The following is a 16,115-nucleotide window of genomic DNA, read 5'->3' as shown; positions in this document are numbered from 1 at the left end:
CCGGTCCGCGCAGAAGACGGTCACGTCGTCCATGTAGAGCGAGCACTTGACCTCGAAGCGTTCTGGTCCTGGTGCGGTGATCCCTCTGATCTCTCCATTCCGCCGGATAGCCTCTGCAAAGAGTTCTATAACACAAACAAAAAGAAGAGGTGACAGAGGACAGCCTTGTCTGACCCCTGAGAGGACCGGGAAGGGGTCAGTCTTCCAGCCGTTCACCAACACCGAGCTGTGAATATCAAAATACATTAGTTGGACATACAAGCAAAACATGTTACCCAAACCTAACCTGTGCAGAGCTTTGCCCAGGAACTCATGGGAAACACGGTCGAAGGCCTTTTCCTGATCCAACGAGATCAGGGCTGCGTGCACCCGGCGGGCTTTGATGTACTCGACCGTGTCCCGCATGAGAGCCAGGCTGTCTGCGATGCGACGTCCGGGGATGCCGCAGGTCTGATCCGGGTGGATGATCCGTCCGATAACAGTCTTCAATCTCGTTGCCATCGTCTTGGCCAGGATCTTGTAGTCGACGTTCAGAAGGGTGATGGGACGCCAATTCTTCAGGTCGCACCTCTCTCCTTTACGCTTGTACAGGATCGTGACCATTCCTTCCCTCAGAGATGGAGGCATTCTGCCCTCCACCACCATCTCCTCATACAGCCCTAACAGGTCCGGACAGATTAGGTCTCCCAGCGCTACATAGAGCTCTGCTGGGAGGCCGTCACTGCCCGGTGTCCTGCCAGAACTAAAGGATTTGGCGGCCGAGAGCAGCTTGTCCACCGTCAGAGGAACATCCATGGCCGCCGCGTCTGCAGGGTCAAGATGGTTAGTGATACCTGACAGGAACTTATCGGCGGCCTCGGGGTCAGTAGTCTTGCGGGCGTAGAGTTCGCTGTAGAAGTCGCTGACGACCTTCATCACGTTCTCTTTCCCGCGTCGCATGTTTCCACTCTCGTCTCGTAGTTCATTCATGGGCGTGTGACCGGCGTGGAGTTTCCTGAAAAAGAACGAGTTACATTTCTCACCCTTCTCCAGGTTCTCCACTTTGGAACGGAAGACAATTCGCTCGGACTCCTCCTCGAAGTGCCTTTTCAGGCTCCTCTTAGTCTCCTCCAGCTCCTCTCTCACGTCCCAGCCGCATCGAAGAAGGTCCTGCAGGGAACGCAGCTCACGCTGGAGTCTCCTGAAGTCCCTCCTCTTCAGACACGCCTGTTGTTGACTCTTTGCCTGAAAGAAGAAACGGAACTCGAGTTTAACGTATTCCCACCAGTCAGAAACAGACTGGAAGCCCGCCTTGTAGGCCCGCCACGTGGAGTAGGCAGCTCTAAGCTCCTCCAGAATCTCACCCTTTTCCAGCAGAGAGCAGTTCAGCTTCCAGGAGCCCGGGCCAATGGGGAAGCCATGGCCCAGCACACCTTGAAAGTGAATGGCTCTGTGGTCAGAGAAGAAGCAGGGGACCATCGAGTGCCCACTCCGCCCAACCGCCCGAGAGGTAAACACAAAGTCAATCCTGGAACGCAGCGAGCCATCGGATCGGCACCATGAATAGTTCACGGATCCGTGTCCGATGGAGCCAACAACGTCCACAAGAGAGGCTTCGGTCACCATCTCAATGAGCAGTTTGGATGTGACGTCCAACTTGGCAGCCGTTCCAGAACTGCGTCCATCCTCCTCAATCGGGCAGTTGAAATCCCCGGCCATCACTACCGTCCTGGCGGTAGCGAGCTGAGGGCGCAGGGCTTGGAGGAGCTCCAGTCGATCGCTCTTCACAGGAGAAGCATACACATTGATGAACCTGACAGGTTCTCCCGCCCAGGTGCCATCCACGAGCAGTAACCTGCCGCAGACGATTTCCTGAACAGAGTCCAATGTGAAGGCGCTTCCCCTGATCAGCACGGCGACCCCCGCGGACCTACAGTCGCCCCCGCCAGACCAGTAGGATGGGCCATGGGTCCACTCCCTGGCCAGATGGTTGAAGGACCTAGAGGAGGGAAGGGAGCATTCCTGCAGGAAAAATACATCACTAGACTGAGTGTTAAGGAACGCAAAAATTGTCTGACGTCGGAACTTGTCTCTGATGCTCCTAACATTAATGGAAAAGATGTTAATGTTAGCAGTCATTGGAGGAAAGAGAAAGTTAGAGCAGGCGGTGTGCCTTAGTTACCACTCCGGTCGGGCGGTTCTTCCTCTTTGGCACCTGCTGGTAAGGGTATCTCCAGCAGACCCTCTTCTGCTAGCTGATCAAGCAGGGATGGTGCCTCAGTGGCTTCCGACTCCTCCATTTCTTCTTCGGCCACAAGGGACTCCACCATCTGCTCCAACACGTCCGGTTCTGGGAGGAGGCCATCCTCCTCTTCCTGGGGTGGGTTAAGGTCCACAATGAACAGCTTGGAAGGTTCTGCGACAGGACTATCTTCCACCTTCCTTTTCCTTTGGCCTGTACCTGAGGAGACAAGAGCTGGAAAATCCTCCTCGGTGAAAAGTGCAAGAGTGCTGAGGCCCTCTGCTCTCATGGTCTGGGGAGGGAGAGTGGGCTTTGGGGGGGGGGTGAGGAGACCAGCTGAGGAGTAGGGAAATGAGGTGGAGGTAGTGGAATCCTCAGTAGGGTTGGCCGGGGGGGGAGGGGTTTGGACAGGGGTGACAGGGGGGGGGACCAGGGAGGGGGCAGCAGTTTTCTTACCCTTCTTTTCCCTGGACTCCGTGGCTGCTGGGGCATCGGCTGGAGCCACGGTCGCCGGGTTCTTGGCCGCCTTGTCCTTGGCCTCTGTGGCCTTGGTCGTAGCTGCCTTGGTCGACGAAGCTGTGACTACCCGATACTGGGTCGCCGCGGCAACCCTTGCCCAGGATTTCTCCCGCTGTGGGCAGTCCTTGTAAAGGTGGTCCGCCTGTCCACATAGGTTGCAAGTCTTCTTCTTTGGGCAGTCCTTGGAGCTGTGTCCTGTCACCCGGCAAACCCTGCAGGCGTCCTCCTTGCAGGTCTTCATCGAATGCCCTTTCCCGCCACATTTCCTGCAGTTGTGTGGCATGTCCGGGTAGTAGATGAGACCATAGGAGTTTCCCAGAGAGAATGTCGGGGGCAGGTGCTGGAGACCATCCTCGGATGCTGGTTCCCTGTAGAGTCGAACGGTTACTGACCACTTACCCGTCCAGAATCCGTTGCCGTTAAGGATGTGGGATGGCTCCCTCACCACTGTGCAGAGACGTCCCAGGAACGTGGAGATGTCTCTTCCTGGGGTGTGCGGGTTCCGCATGGAGACCGTGATCCTCTTCTCATCCCTCTGTATAGGACAGGATCCTAAAAAAGAATGAAAAGGGGAGTCCGGCATCGCTGCGTTCATCGCCTCCCAGTATCTCCTGCAGGCATTCACCGTGGCAAAGGTTACCAGAAAAATGCCAGTCATGAAGGTCTGGACACTCAGGGTTTCCGCCCTGGAGAAGCCCTGATCCAGAATCATCTTCTTGCAGAACACGTCGCTGGACATGTCCGGCAACCTACCATCCACCGCCTTTAGCTTCAGGGCGACCGTCTGCCGCATCCAAGGCTCCAGGGTTGGAGCCTTTTCAGGCGGCGTCCGGGCTCCCTCCGGCTGGCTGGCGTCGGAGGTAGGGGCCTCTTGGGCCGAAGAAGCCTCTGGATGAGCCTTCCTGGAGGTCCCTGGGTCCTGAGCCTTCCTGGCTGCCTTCTCTGGCTTGCTTGCCATGGCTGGTTCCTGCTTGAGTTCCCGGAGCTGGATCTTGGATTCTTCTCCGGGTGTCTTCTCCTGCTGTGTTCCTCCTCGAAGTTCCTCTGGTCTCCCCAAGTCTTCTCCGAGCCTTCGTCTTCTTGCTTCTTTCTGCCAAGCTCTTCTTCCGTCCGATCTCCCTCTTTCGGTCTCGGCTGGGCTTCGGAGCTTGTCTCCCTGATCGTATCTCGTCAAGTGTAGCTAGCTCAGTTTGTTCTGATAAGAACAGATACTACACTTGATCTTAGCCAAAAGGCCGAGAAGCGATAACCAGAATTGGTTTGGGCCTCGAGTGGCACCCTGGCCTATGCCGGACACATCTTAGGGAGAGAGAGCGAGAGGGAGACAAACCCACGCCTACACAAGACATTTTGTCACCCAAGCCAACCCTTGAAAAGGCTGCTTTGCAGAGCCAAAACAAGAAGAATGGTGCGTTTTGCAGCCGCCGCCCACTGCAATGAATCTGAATAACTCCTCCTTTAGGGCGCAAGCAACTCCCCTCCCCCTTGCAGTCTTTCCAATTCACGATACAAAAAGACGGACAGGACAGGTTGCCTGACTTTCCGTCACTGCCACCCTTTGCCATCCTTACCCGTAGAAAGCCCTTTCATCATCCCCAAACCCTAATCTTTTCCCTTTCCTTCCCAGCCCCCAAACCCTGCCCTCTGTACCTTTCTCACCACCCGCTTCCCTTCTCCTGTCATCCCCCTACCACCCGGGAAAAAAAGAGATTGCCCCCTCCTTCCACTAGCCCACCCTCCCACCCAAAGAACAACTTCTTCTGCGCAGCTTGTTTTCTAGGCAGCAGCGCTATTGTGATGTCATCGGGGGGCATTGTGACAAGCCGCCAGTGTTCCGTCTCTTCATGTTGTGCACAGTTCAAACGGAAAATACATCAACAGGCAGACTACAGAAAAGCTTACTATCAAAGGTTAGAGGGGGGCTTTCTCAGAGGGCTTTTTACAGTTTTTCTATTCCCAATTAGCCGTTTAAGTGTACTTATTGAAAGTAGTAATTCTTTCATAGGCCGCCCTTTCTTAGTATTTGACGTTCCTTATATTGCGGTATGAGGCTTCGCAGTAGGTTGCAAACATTCATCACCCATGACTGTCCCCAATTGAGCTCAGAAGCTCAATGTCTATCATGACCTCTCTTTTAGAATGTCCAAGAGCAAGCAAACTATTCCTCCAGGAGAGGGCGCCAACAGACTACTAAAGAGATCATCATTACTCAAAGAAAACCCCAAAAACCAATGCATGATAGGAATAAACAGGTAACTTTCTTTGGAGTGGAAGCGGAGAGATCGCACCAGATGCCAATTCTAGATGTTATCACACCTGTGGTCACTGCAGCAGCAGGTGAATCCACTTTGTCCAAAAGGGATCTATTCCATTCAATTGCAAATGATCTAGATAAGACAGAGAACTGCAGCACGGGGACATAGCCGAGTTGGTCAGGTTGAGTGGTGATGAGTTTGCTATTTGGATGAATAAAGAAAGTCAAAAGTGTGAAAGATAAAAAACAAAAGGAGGAAGTGTGAAAAGTGAATGGGCCAAATTGAGGTGCATATGAAGACGTATGCTTTCTTCCAATTCATTAAATCGGGCTAATATGAATCAGGTGAATTGAGTTCTGCTTTTGGAAACTGGGTTAAGAAGGGGTGCACCGTTCCTGGAGGTACTGCAATACCAGGTCAATGCGTGGAGTGGACAGAGCAAGCTCTTTTTCCATCTCCCTGTTCTAAAAATCCATTTAATATATGGTCCCCAGATAGGGGACGTATCAGATATTAAACTGATAAGAACAGATTTTTGATTTAATGAAGCTTTCCAAAGCACCGCAAAAATGCATGACCGAAGTCACACCAAAAACAGTGCAAAGGCTAGGATTCGTGTGGACCCCTCCGTGAGAAGAGGATCCCCAAAAATCAACCCCGTCCCTCCGAGCCAGAAGGCCACAGCGAGGGTCAGGGATCTTCGGTGCTCCCCCAAGCCGAAGCCTGGTTGAGCCTTGTTGTTGCTCCCAGCGTCCACCGAGGCATCTTACCCAAGTGGAGTAGGGAGCTACTAGTCGTTGGTTTCGCAGCCGAGACTGCCCGGACCGTCAACCGGTGTTGGTTTCTCAGCCCAAGGCTGACCGGACCTCCAACCGGGTGTTGGTTTCTCAGCCCAAGGCTGACCGGACCTCCAACCGGGTGTTGGTTTCTCAGCCCAAGGCTAACCGGACCTCCAACCGGGTGTTGGTTTCTCAGCCAAAGCTGACCCGGACCTCCAACCGGGTGTTGGTTTCTCAGCCCAAAGCTGACCGGACCTCCGACCGGGATTATAAAAATTTCCCTTCTTAGCCAGAAGGCCGGGATAGGGCAATATGCTTGGAAAGTATGAATAGGCAAGGCGCGGCGTGCGACAGAGTCTGAGGCTTACCAGGGTCCCAACCTAGCAAGTTCAGACTCCCTCCAGGGTGTCCATTCCTGGGGCACATTGCACCATAACCCCCACACTTACTCAGTCTAATAGCCTCGATCCTGGTAGGGCCATGGTTTCCTCTAGATGGATATACTATCCTCCCAAAGTACTAACAAGCGCAACCTTCCAGTGTGCATTGCATCATTGTACTAAGGTGGCCGGAGCCTTAAACCACCTTTTCGAACGATACTACACTTGATCTTAGCCAAAAGGCCGAGAAGCGATAACCAGAATTGGTTTGGGCCTCGAGTGGCACCCTGGCCTATGCCGGACACATCTTAGGGAGAGAGAGCGAGAGGGAGACAAACCCACGCCTACACAAGACATTTTGTCACCCAAGCCAACCCTTGAAAAGGCTGCTTTGCAGAGCCAAAACAAGAAGAATGGTGCGTTTTGCAGCCGCCGCCCACTGCAATGAATCTGAATAACTCCTCCTTTAGGGCGCAAGCAACTCCCCTCCCCCTTGCAGTCTTTCCAATTCACGATACAAAAAGACGGACAGGACAGGTTGCCTGACTTTCCGTCACTGCCACCCTTTGCCATCCTTACCCGTAGAAAGCCCTTTCATCATCCCCAAACCCTAATCTTTTCCCTTTCCTTCCCAGCCCCCAAACCCTGCCCTCTGTACCTTTCTCACCACCCGCTTCCCTTCTCCTGTCATCCCCCTACCACCCGGGAAAAAAAGAGATTGCCCCCTCCTTCCACTAGCCCACCCTCCCACCCAAAGAACAACTTCTTCTGCGCAGCTTGTTTTCTAGGCAGCAGCGCTATTGTGATGTCATCGGGGGGCATTGTGACAAGCCGCCAGTGTTCCGTCTCTTCATGTTGTGCACAGTTCAAACGGAAAATACATCAACAGGCAGACTACAGAAAAGCTTACTATCAAAGGTTAGAGGGGGGCTTTCTCAGAGGGCTTTTTACAGTTTTTCTATTCCCAATTAGCCGTTTAAGTGTACTTATTGAAAGTAGTAATTCTTTCATAGGCCGCCCTTTCTTAGTATTTGACGTTCCTTATATTGCGGTATGAGGCTTCGCAGTAGGTTGCAAACATTCATCACCCATGACTGTCCCCAATTGAGCTCAGAAGCTCAATGTCTATCATGACCTCTCTTTTAGAATGTCCAAGAGCAAGCAAACTATTCCTCCAGGAGAGGGCGCCAACAGACTACTAAAGAGATCATCATTACTCAAAGAAAACCCCAAAAACCAATGCATGATAGGAATAAACAGGTAACTTTCTTTGGAGTGGAAGCGGAGAGATCGCACCAGATGCCAATTCTAGATGTTATCACACCTGTGGTCACTGCAGCAGCAGGTGAATCCACTTTGTCCAAAAGGGATCTATTCCATTCAATTGCAAATGATCTAGATAAGACAGAGAACTGCAGCACGGGGACATAGCCGAGTTGGTCAGGTTGAGTGGTGATGAGTTTGCTATTTGGATGAATAAAGAAAGTCAAAAGTGTGAAAGATAAAAAACAAAAGGAGGAAGTGTGAAAAGTGAATGGGCCAAATTGAGGTGCATATGAAGACGTATGCTTTCTTCCAATTCATTAAATCGGGCTAATATGAATCAGGTGAATTGAGTTCTGCTTTTGGAAACTGGGTTAAGAAGGGGTGCACCGTTCCTGGAGGTACTGCAATACCAGGTCAATGCGTGGAGTGGACAGAGCAAGCTCTTTTTCCATCTCCCTGTTCTAAAAATCCATTTAATATATGGTCCCCAGATAGGGGACGTATCAGATATTAAACTGATAAGAACAGATACTACACTTGATCTTAGCCAAAAGGCCGAGAAGCGATAACCAGAATTGGTTTGGGCCTCGAGTGGCACCCTGGCCTATGCCGGACACATCTTAGGGAGAGAGAGCGAGAGGGAGACAAACCCACGCCTACACAAGACATTTTGTCACCCAAGCCAACCCTTGAAAAGGCTGCTTTGCAGAGCCAAAACAAGAAGAATGGTGCGTTTTGCAGCCGCCGCCCACTGCAATGAATCTGAATAACTCCTCCTTTAGGGCGCAAGCAACTCCCCTCCCCCTTGCAGTCTTTCCAATTCACGATACAAAAAGACGGACAGGACAGGTTGCCTGACTTTCCGTCACTGCCACCCTTTGCCATCCTTACCCGTAGAAAGCCCTTTCATCATCCCCAAACCCTAATCTTTTCCCTTTCCTTCCCAGCCCCCAAACCCTGCCCTCTGTACCTTTCTCACCACCCGCTTCCCTTCTCCTGTCATCCCCCTACCACCCGGGAAAAAAAGAGATTGCCCCCTCCTTCCACTAGCCCACCCTCCCACCCAAAGAACAACTTCTTCTGCGCAGCTTGTTTTCTAGGCAGCAGCGCTATTGTGATGTCATCGGGGGGCATTGTGACAAGCCGCCAGTGTTCCGTCTCTTCATGTTGTGCACAGTTCAAACGGAAAATACATCAACAGGCAGACTACAGAAAAGCTTACTATCAAAGGTTAGAGGGGGGCTTTCTCAGAGGGCTTTTTACAGTTTTTCTATTCCCAATTAGCCGTTTAAGTGTACTTATTGAAAGTAGTAATTCTTTCATAGGCCGCCCTTTCTTAGTATTTGACGTTCCTTATATTGCGGTATGAGGCTTCGCAGTAGGTTGCAAACATTCATCACCCATGACTGTCCCCAATTGAGCTCAGAAGCTCAATGTCTATCATGACCTCTCTTTTAGAATGTCCAAGAGCAAGCAAACTATTCCTCCAGGAGAGGGCGCCAACAGACTACTAAAGAGATCATCATTACTCAAAGAAAACCCCAAAAACCAATGCATGATAGGAATAAACAGGTAACTTTCTTTGGAGTGGAAGCGGAGAGATCGCACCAGATGCCAATTCTAGATGTTATCACACCTGTGGTCACTGCAGCAGCAGGTGAATCCACTTTGTCCAAAAGGGATCTATTCCATTCAATTGCAAATGATCTAGATAAGACAGAGAACTGCAGCACGGGGACATAGCCGAGTTGGTCAGGTTGAGTGGTGATGAGTTTGCTATTTGGATGAATAAAGAAAGTCAAAAGTGTGAAAGATAAAAAACAAAAGGAGGAAGTGTGAAAAGTGAATGGGCCAAATTGAGGTGCATATGAAGACGTATGCTTTCTTCCAATTCATTAAATCGGGCTAATATGAATCAGGTGAATTGAGTTCTGCTTTTGGAAACTGGGTTAAGAAGGGGTGCACCGTTCCTGGAGGTACTGCAATACCAGGTCAATGCGTGGAGTGGACAGAGCAAGCTCTTTTTCCATCTCCCTGTTCTAAAAATCCATTTAATATATGGTCCCCAGATAGGGGACGTATCAGATATTAAACTGATAAGAACAGATTTTTTGATTTAATGAAGCTTTCCAAAGCACCGCAAAAATGCATGACCGAAGTCACACCAAAAACAGTGCAAAGGCTAGGATTCGTGTGGACCCCTCCGTGAGAAGAGGATCCCCAAAAATCAACCCCGTTCCTCCGAGCCAGAAGGCCACAGCGAGGGTCAGGGATCTTCGGTGCTCCCCCAAGCCGAAGCCTGGTTGAGCCTTGTTGTTGCTCCCAGCGTCCACCGAGGCATCTTACCCAAGTGGAGTAGGGAGCTACTAGTCGTTGGTTTCGCAGCCGAGACTGCCCGGACCGTCAACCGGTGTTGGTTTCTCAGCCCAAGGCTGACCGGACCTCCAACCGGGTGTTGGTTTCTCAGCCCAAGGCTGACCGGACCTCCAACCGGGTGTTGGTTTCTCAGCCCAAGGCTAACCGGACCTCCAACCGGTGTTGGTTTCTCAGCCAAAGCTGACCCGGACCTCCAACCGGGTGTTGGTTTCTCAGCCCAAAGCTGACCGGACCTCCGACCGGGATTATAAAAATTTCCCTTCTTAGCCAGAAGGCCGGGATAGGGCAATATGCTTGGAAAGTATGAATAGGCAAGGCGCGGCGTGCGACAGAGTCTGAGGCTTACCAGGGTCCCAACCTAGCAAGTTCAGACTCCCTCCAGGGTGTCCATTCCTGGGGCACATTGCACCATAACCCCCACACTTACTCAGTCTAATAGCCTCGATCCTGGTAGGGCCATGGTTTTCTCTAGATGGATATACTATCCTCCCAAAGTACTAACAAGCGCAACCTTCCAGTGTGCATTGCATCATTGTACTAAGGTGGCCGGAGCCTTAAACCACCTTTTCGAACGATACTACACTTGATCTTAGCCAAAAGGCCGAGAAGCGATAACCAGAATTGGTTTGGGCCTCGAGTGGCACCCTGGCCTATGCCGGACACATCTTAGGGAGAGAGAGCGAGAGGGAGACAAACCCACGCCTACACAAGACATTTTGTCACCCAAGCCAACCCTTGAAAAGGCTGCTTTGCAGAGCCAAAACAAGAAGAATGGTGCGTTTTGCAGCCGCCGCCCACTGCAATGAATCTGAATAACTCCTCCTTTAGGGCGCAAGCAACTCCCCTCCCCCTTGCAGTCTTTCCAATTCACGATACAAAAAGACGGACAGGACAGGTTGCCTGACTTTCCGTCACTGCCACCCTTTGCCATCCTTACCCGTAGAAAGCCCTTTCATCATCCCCAAACCCTAATCTTTTCCCTTTCCTTCCCAGCCCCCAAACCCTGCCCTCTGTACCTTTCTCACCACCCGCTTCCCTTCTCCTGTCATCCCCCTACCACCCGGGAAAAAAAGAGATTGCCCCCTCCTTCCACTAGCCCACCCTCCCACCCAAAGAACAACTTCTTCTGCGCAGCTTGTTTTCTAGGCAGCAGCGCTATTGTGATGTCATCGGGGGGCATTGTGACAAGCCGCCAGTGTTCCGTCTCTTCATGTTGTGCACAGTTCAAACGGAAAATACATCAACAGGCAGACTACAGAAAAGCTTACTATCAAAGGTTAGAGGGGGGCTTTCTCAGAGGGCTTTTTACAGTTTTTCTATTCCCAATTAGCCGTTTAAGTGTACTTATTGAAAGTAGTAATTCTTTCATAGGCCGCCCTTTCTTAGTATTTGACGTTCCTTATATTGCGGTATGAGGCTTCGCAGTAGGTTGCAAACATTCATCACCCATGACTGTCCCCAATTGAGCTCAGAAGCTCAATGTCTATCATGACCTCTCTTTTAGAATGTCCAAGAGCAAGCAAACTATTCCTCCAGGAGAGGGCGCCAACAGACTACTAAAGAGATCATCATTACTCAAAGAAAACCCCAAAAACCAATGCATGATAGGAATAAACAGGTAACTTTCTTTGGAGTGGAAGCGGAGAGATCGCACCAGATGCCAATTCTAGATGTTATCACACCTGTGGTCACTGCAGCAGCAGGTGAATCCACTTTGTCCAAAAGGGATCTATTCCATTCAATTGCAAATGATCTAGATAAGACAGAGAACTGCAGCACGGGGACATAGCCGAGTTGGTCAGGTTGAGTGGTGATGAGTTTGCTATTTGGATGAATAAAGAAAGTCAAAAGTGTGAAAGATAAAAAACAAAAGGAGGAAGTGTGAAAAGTGAATGGGCCAAATTGAGGTGCATATGAAGACGTATGCTTTCTTCCAATTCATTAAATCGGGCTAATATGAATCAGGTGAATTGAGTTCTGCTTTTGGAAACTGGGTTAAGAAGGGGTGCACCGTTCCTGGAGGTACTGCAATACCAGGTCAATGCGTGGAGTGGACAGAGCAAGCTCTTTTTCCATCTCCCTGTTCTAAAAATCCATTTAATATATGGTCCCCAGATAGGGGACGTATCAGATATTAAACTGATAAGAACAGATACTACACTTGATCTTAGCCAAAAGGCCGAGAAGCGATAACCAGAATTGGTTTGGGCCTCGAGTGGCACCCTGGCCTATGCCGGACACATCTTAGGGAGAGAGAGCGAGAGGGAGACAAACCCACGCCTACACAAGACATTTTGTCACCCAAGCCAACCCTTGAAAAGGCTGCTTTGCAGAGCCAAAACAAGAAGAATGGTGCGTTTTGCAGCCGCCGCCCACTGCAATGAATCTGAATAACTCCTCCTTTAGGGCGCAAGCAACTCCCCTCCCCCTTGCAGTCTTTCCAATTCACGATACAAAAAGACGGACAGGACAGGTTGCCTGACTTTCCGTCACTGCCACCCTTTGCCATCCTTACCCGTAGAAAGCCCTTTCATCATCCCCAAACCCTAATCTTTTCCCTTTCCTTCCCAGCCCCCAAACCCTGCCCTCTGTACCTTTCTCACCACCCGCTTCCCTTCTCCTGTCATCCCCCTACCACCCGGGAAAAAAAGAGATTGCCCCCTCCTTCCACTAGCCCACCCTCCCACCCAAAGAACAACTTCTTCTGCGCAGCTTGTTTTCTAGGCAGCAGCGCTATTGTGATGTCATCGGGGGGCATTGTGACAAGCCGCCAGTGTTCCGTCTCTTCATGTTGTGCACAGTTCAAACGGAAAATACATCAACAGGCAGACTACAGAAAAGCTTACTATCAAAGGTTAGAGGGGGGCTTTCTCAGAGGGCTTTTTACAGTTTTTCTATTCCCAATTAGCCGTTTAAGTGTACTTATTGAAAGTAGTAATTCTTTCATAGGCCGCCCTTTCTTAGTATTTGACGTTCCTTATATTGCGGTATGAGGCTTCGCAGTAGGTTGCAAACATTCATCACCCATGACTGTCCCCAATTGAGCTCAGAAGCTCAATGTCTATCATGACCTCTCTTTTAGAATGTCCAAGAGCAAGCAAACTATTCCTCCAGGAGAGGGCGCCAACAGACTACTAAAGAGATCATCATTACTCAAAGAAAACCCCAAAAACCAATGCATGATAGGAATAAACAGGTAACTTTCTTTGGAGTGGAAGCGGAGAGATCGCACCAGATGCCAATTCTAGATGTTATCACACCTGTGGTCACTGCAGCAGCAGGTGAATCCACTTTGTCCAAAAGGGATCTATTCCATTCAATTGCAAATGATCTAGATAAGACAGAGAACTGCAGCACGGGGACATAGCCGAGTTGGTCAGGTTGAGTGGTGATGAGTTTGCTATTTGGATGAATAAAGAAAGTCAAAAGTGTGAAAGATAAAAAACAAAAGGAGGAAGTGTGAAAAGTGAATGGGCCAAATTGAGGTGCATATGAAGACGTATGCTTTCTTCCAATTCATTAAATCGGGCTAATATGAATCAGGTGAATTGAGTTCTGCTTTTGGAAACTGGGTTAAGAAGGGGTGCACCGTTCCTGGAGGTACTGCAATACCAGGTCAATGCGTGGAGTGGACAGAGCAAGCTCTTTTTCCATCTCCCTGTTCTAAAAATCCATTTAATATATGGTCCCCAGATAGGGGACGTATCAGATATTAAACTGATAAGAACAGATACTACACTTGATCTTAGCCAAAAGGCCGAGAAGCGATAACCAGAATTGGTTTGGGCCTCGAGTGGCACCCTGGCCTATGCCGGACACATCTTAGGGAGAGAGAGCGAGAGGGAGACAAACCCACGCCTACACAAGACATTTTGTCACCCAAGCCAACCCTTGAAAAGGCTGCTTTGCAGAGCCAAAACAAGAAGAATGGTGCGTTTTGCAGCCGCCGCCCACTGCAATGAATCTGAATAACTCCTCCTTTAGGGCGCAAGCAACTCCCCTCCCCCTTGCAGTCTTTCCAATTCACGATACAAAAAGACGGACAGGACAGGTTGCCTGACTTTCCGTCACTGCCACCCTTTGCCATCCTTACCCGTAGAAAGCCCTTTCATCATCCCCAAACCCTAATCTTTTCCCTTTCCTTCCCAGCCCCCAAACCCTGCCCTCTGTACCTTTCTCACCACCCGCTTCCCTTCTCCTGTCATCCCCCTACCACCCGGGAAAAAAAGAGATTGCCCCCTCCTTCCACTAGCCCACCCTCCCACCCAAAGAACAACTTCTTCTGCGCAGCTTGTTTTCTAGGCAGCAGCGCTATTGTGATGTCATCGGGGGGCATTGTGACAAGCCGCCAGTGTTCCGTCTCTTCATGTTGTGCACAGTTCAAACGGAAAATACATCAACAGGCAGACTACAGAAAAGCTTACTATCAAAGGTTAGAGGGGGGCTTTCTCAGAGGGCTTTTTACAGTTTTTCTATTCCCAATTAGCCGTTTAAGTGTACTTATTGAAAGTAGTAATTCTTTCATAGGCCGCCCTTTCTTAGTATTTGACGTTCCTTATATTGCGGTATGAGGCTTCGCAGTAGGTTGCAAACATTCATCACCCATGACTGTCCCCAATTGAGCTCAGAAGCTCAATGTCTATCATGACCTCTCTTTTAGAATGTCCAAGAGCAAGCAAACTATTCCTCCAGGAGAGGGCGCCAACAGACTACTAAAGAGATCATCATTACTCAAAGAAAACCCCAAAAACCAATGCATGATAGGAATAAACAGGTAACTTTCTTTGGAGTGGAAGCGGAGAGATCGCACCAGATGCCAATTCTAGATGTTATCACACCTGTGGTCACTGCAGCAGCAGGTGAATCCACTTTGTCCAAAAGGGATCTATTCCATTCAATTGCAAATGATCTAGATAAGACAGAGAACTGCAGCACGGGGACATAGCCGAGTTGGTCAGGTTGAGTGGTGATGAGTTTGCTATTTGGATGAATAAAGAAAGTCAAAAGTGTGAAAGATAAAAAACAAAAGGAGGAAGTGTGAAAAGTGAATGGGCCAAATTGAGGTGCATATGAAGACGTATGCTTTCTTCCAATTCATTAAATCGGGCTAATATGAATCAGGTGAATTGAGTTCTGCTTTTGGAAACTGGGTTAAGAAGGGGTGCACCGTTCCTGGAGGTACTGCAATACCAGGTCAATGCGTGGAGTGGACAGAGCAAGCTCTTTTTCCATCTCCCTGTTCTAAAAATCCATTTAATATATGGTCCCCAGATAGGGGACGTATCAGATATTAAACTGATAAGAACAGATACTACACTTGATCTTAGCCAAAAGGCCGAGAAGCGATAACCAGAATTGGTTTGGGCCTCGAGTGGCACCCTGGCCTATGCCGGACACATCTTAGGGAGAGAGAGCGAGAGGGAGACAAACCCACGCCTACACAAGACATTTTGTCACCCAAGCCAACCCTTGAAAAGGCTGCTTTGCAGAGCCAAAACAAGAAGAATGGTGCGTTTTGCAGCCGCCGCCCACTGCAATGAATCTGAATAACTCCTCCTTTAGGGCGCAAGCAACTCCCCTCCCCCTTGCAGTCTTTCCAATTCACGATACAAAAAGACGGACAGGACAGGTTGCCTGACTTTCCGTCACTGCCACCCTTTGCCATCCTTACCCGTAGAAAGCCCTTTCATCATCCCCAAACCCTAATCTTTTCCCTTTCCTTCCCAGCCCCCAAACCCTGCCCTCTGTACCTTTCTCACCACCCGCTTCCCTTCTCCTGTCATCCCCCTACCACCCGGGAAAAAAAGAGATTGCCCCCTCCTTCCACTAGCCCACCCTCCCACCCAAAGAACAACTTCTTCTGCGCAGCTTGTTTTCTAGGCAGCAGCGCTATTGTGATGTCATCGGGGGGCATTGTGACAAGCCGCCAGTGTTCCGTCTCTTCATGTTGTGCACAGTTCAAACGGAAAATACATCAACAGGCAGACTACAGAAAAGCTTACTATCAAAGGTTAGAGGGGGGCTTTCTCAGAGGGCTTTTTACAGTTTTTCTATTCCCAATTAGCCGTTTAAGTGTACTTATTGAAAGTAGTAATTCTTTCATAGGCCGCCCTTTCTTAGTATTTGACGTTCCTTATATTGCGGTATGAGGCTTCGCAGTAGGTTGCAAACATTCATCACCCATGACTGTCCCCAATTGAGCTCAGAAGCTCAATGTCTATCATGACCTCTCTTTTAGAATGTCCAAGAGCAAGCAAACTATTCCTCCAGGAGAGGGCGCCAACAGACTACTAAAGAGATCATCATTACTCAAAGAAAA

At 49.8% G+C, this 16,115-nt stretch overlaps 6 non-coding genes and 3 pseudogenes across 6 annotated transcripts; all 9 read right to left on the bottom strand.

The window, feature by feature from the left end:
- Window positions 1-3,883: 3,883 nt before the first annotated feature.
- On the bottom strand, window positions 3,884-3,987 carry LOC142276101 (U2 spliceosomal RNA; annotated as a pseudogene).
- Window positions 3,988-5,374: 1,387 nt separating this feature from the next.
- LOC142276099 (U2 spliceosomal RNA) lies at window positions 5,375-5,570 on the bottom strand. The gene has a single exon (XR_012739624.1). It is a non-coding gene; the product is annotated as a U2 spliceosomal RNA (small nuclear RNA).
- Window positions 5,571-6,267: 697 nt separating this feature from the next.
- Window positions 6,268-6,409, bottom strand: LOC142276103 (U2 spliceosomal RNA; annotated as a pseudogene).
- Window positions 6,410-7,796: 1,387 nt separating this feature from the next.
- On the bottom strand, window positions 7,797-7,987 carry LOC142276104 (U2 spliceosomal RNA). The gene has a single exon (XR_012739625.1). It is a non-coding gene; the product is annotated as a U2 spliceosomal RNA (small nuclear RNA).
- Window positions 7,988-9,374: 1,387 nt separating this feature from the next.
- Window positions 9,375-9,571, bottom strand: LOC142276098 (U2 spliceosomal RNA). Its single transcript, XR_012739623.1, has one exon. It is a non-coding gene; the product is annotated as a U2 spliceosomal RNA (small nuclear RNA).
- Window positions 9,572-10,267: 696 nt separating this feature from the next.
- LOC142276102 (U2 spliceosomal RNA) lies at window positions 10,268-10,409 on the bottom strand (annotated as a pseudogene).
- A 1,387-nt stretch (window positions 10,410-11,796) lies between these two features.
- On the bottom strand, window positions 11,797-11,987 carry LOC142276096 (U2 spliceosomal RNA). Its single transcript, XR_012739622.1, has one exon. It is a non-coding gene; the product is annotated as a U2 spliceosomal RNA (small nuclear RNA).
- A 1,387-nt stretch (window positions 11,988-13,374) lies between these two features.
- LOC142276084 (U2 spliceosomal RNA) lies at window positions 13,375-13,565 on the bottom strand. The gene has a single exon (XR_012739611.1). It is a non-coding gene; the product is annotated as a U2 spliceosomal RNA (small nuclear RNA).
- Window positions 13,566-14,952: 1,387 nt separating this feature from the next.
- Window positions 14,953-15,143, bottom strand: LOC142276072 (U2 spliceosomal RNA). The gene has a single exon (XR_012739600.1). It is a non-coding gene; the product is annotated as a U2 spliceosomal RNA (small nuclear RNA).
- Window positions 15,144-16,115: the final 972 nt, after the last annotated feature.

Source organism: Anomaloglossus baeobatrachus, unplaced genomic scaffold (assembly GCF_048569485.1).
Source record: "Anomaloglossus baeobatrachus isolate aAnoBae1 unplaced genomic scaffold, aAnoBae1.hap1 Scaffold_3920, whole genome shotgun sequence".
NCBI lineage: Eukaryota > Metazoa > Chordata > Amphibia > Anura > Aromobatidae > Anomaloglossus > Anomaloglossus baeobatrachus.
Note: the sequence above shows the minus strand (reverse complement) of the source record. Positions and strands in the feature narration are given on the sequence as shown.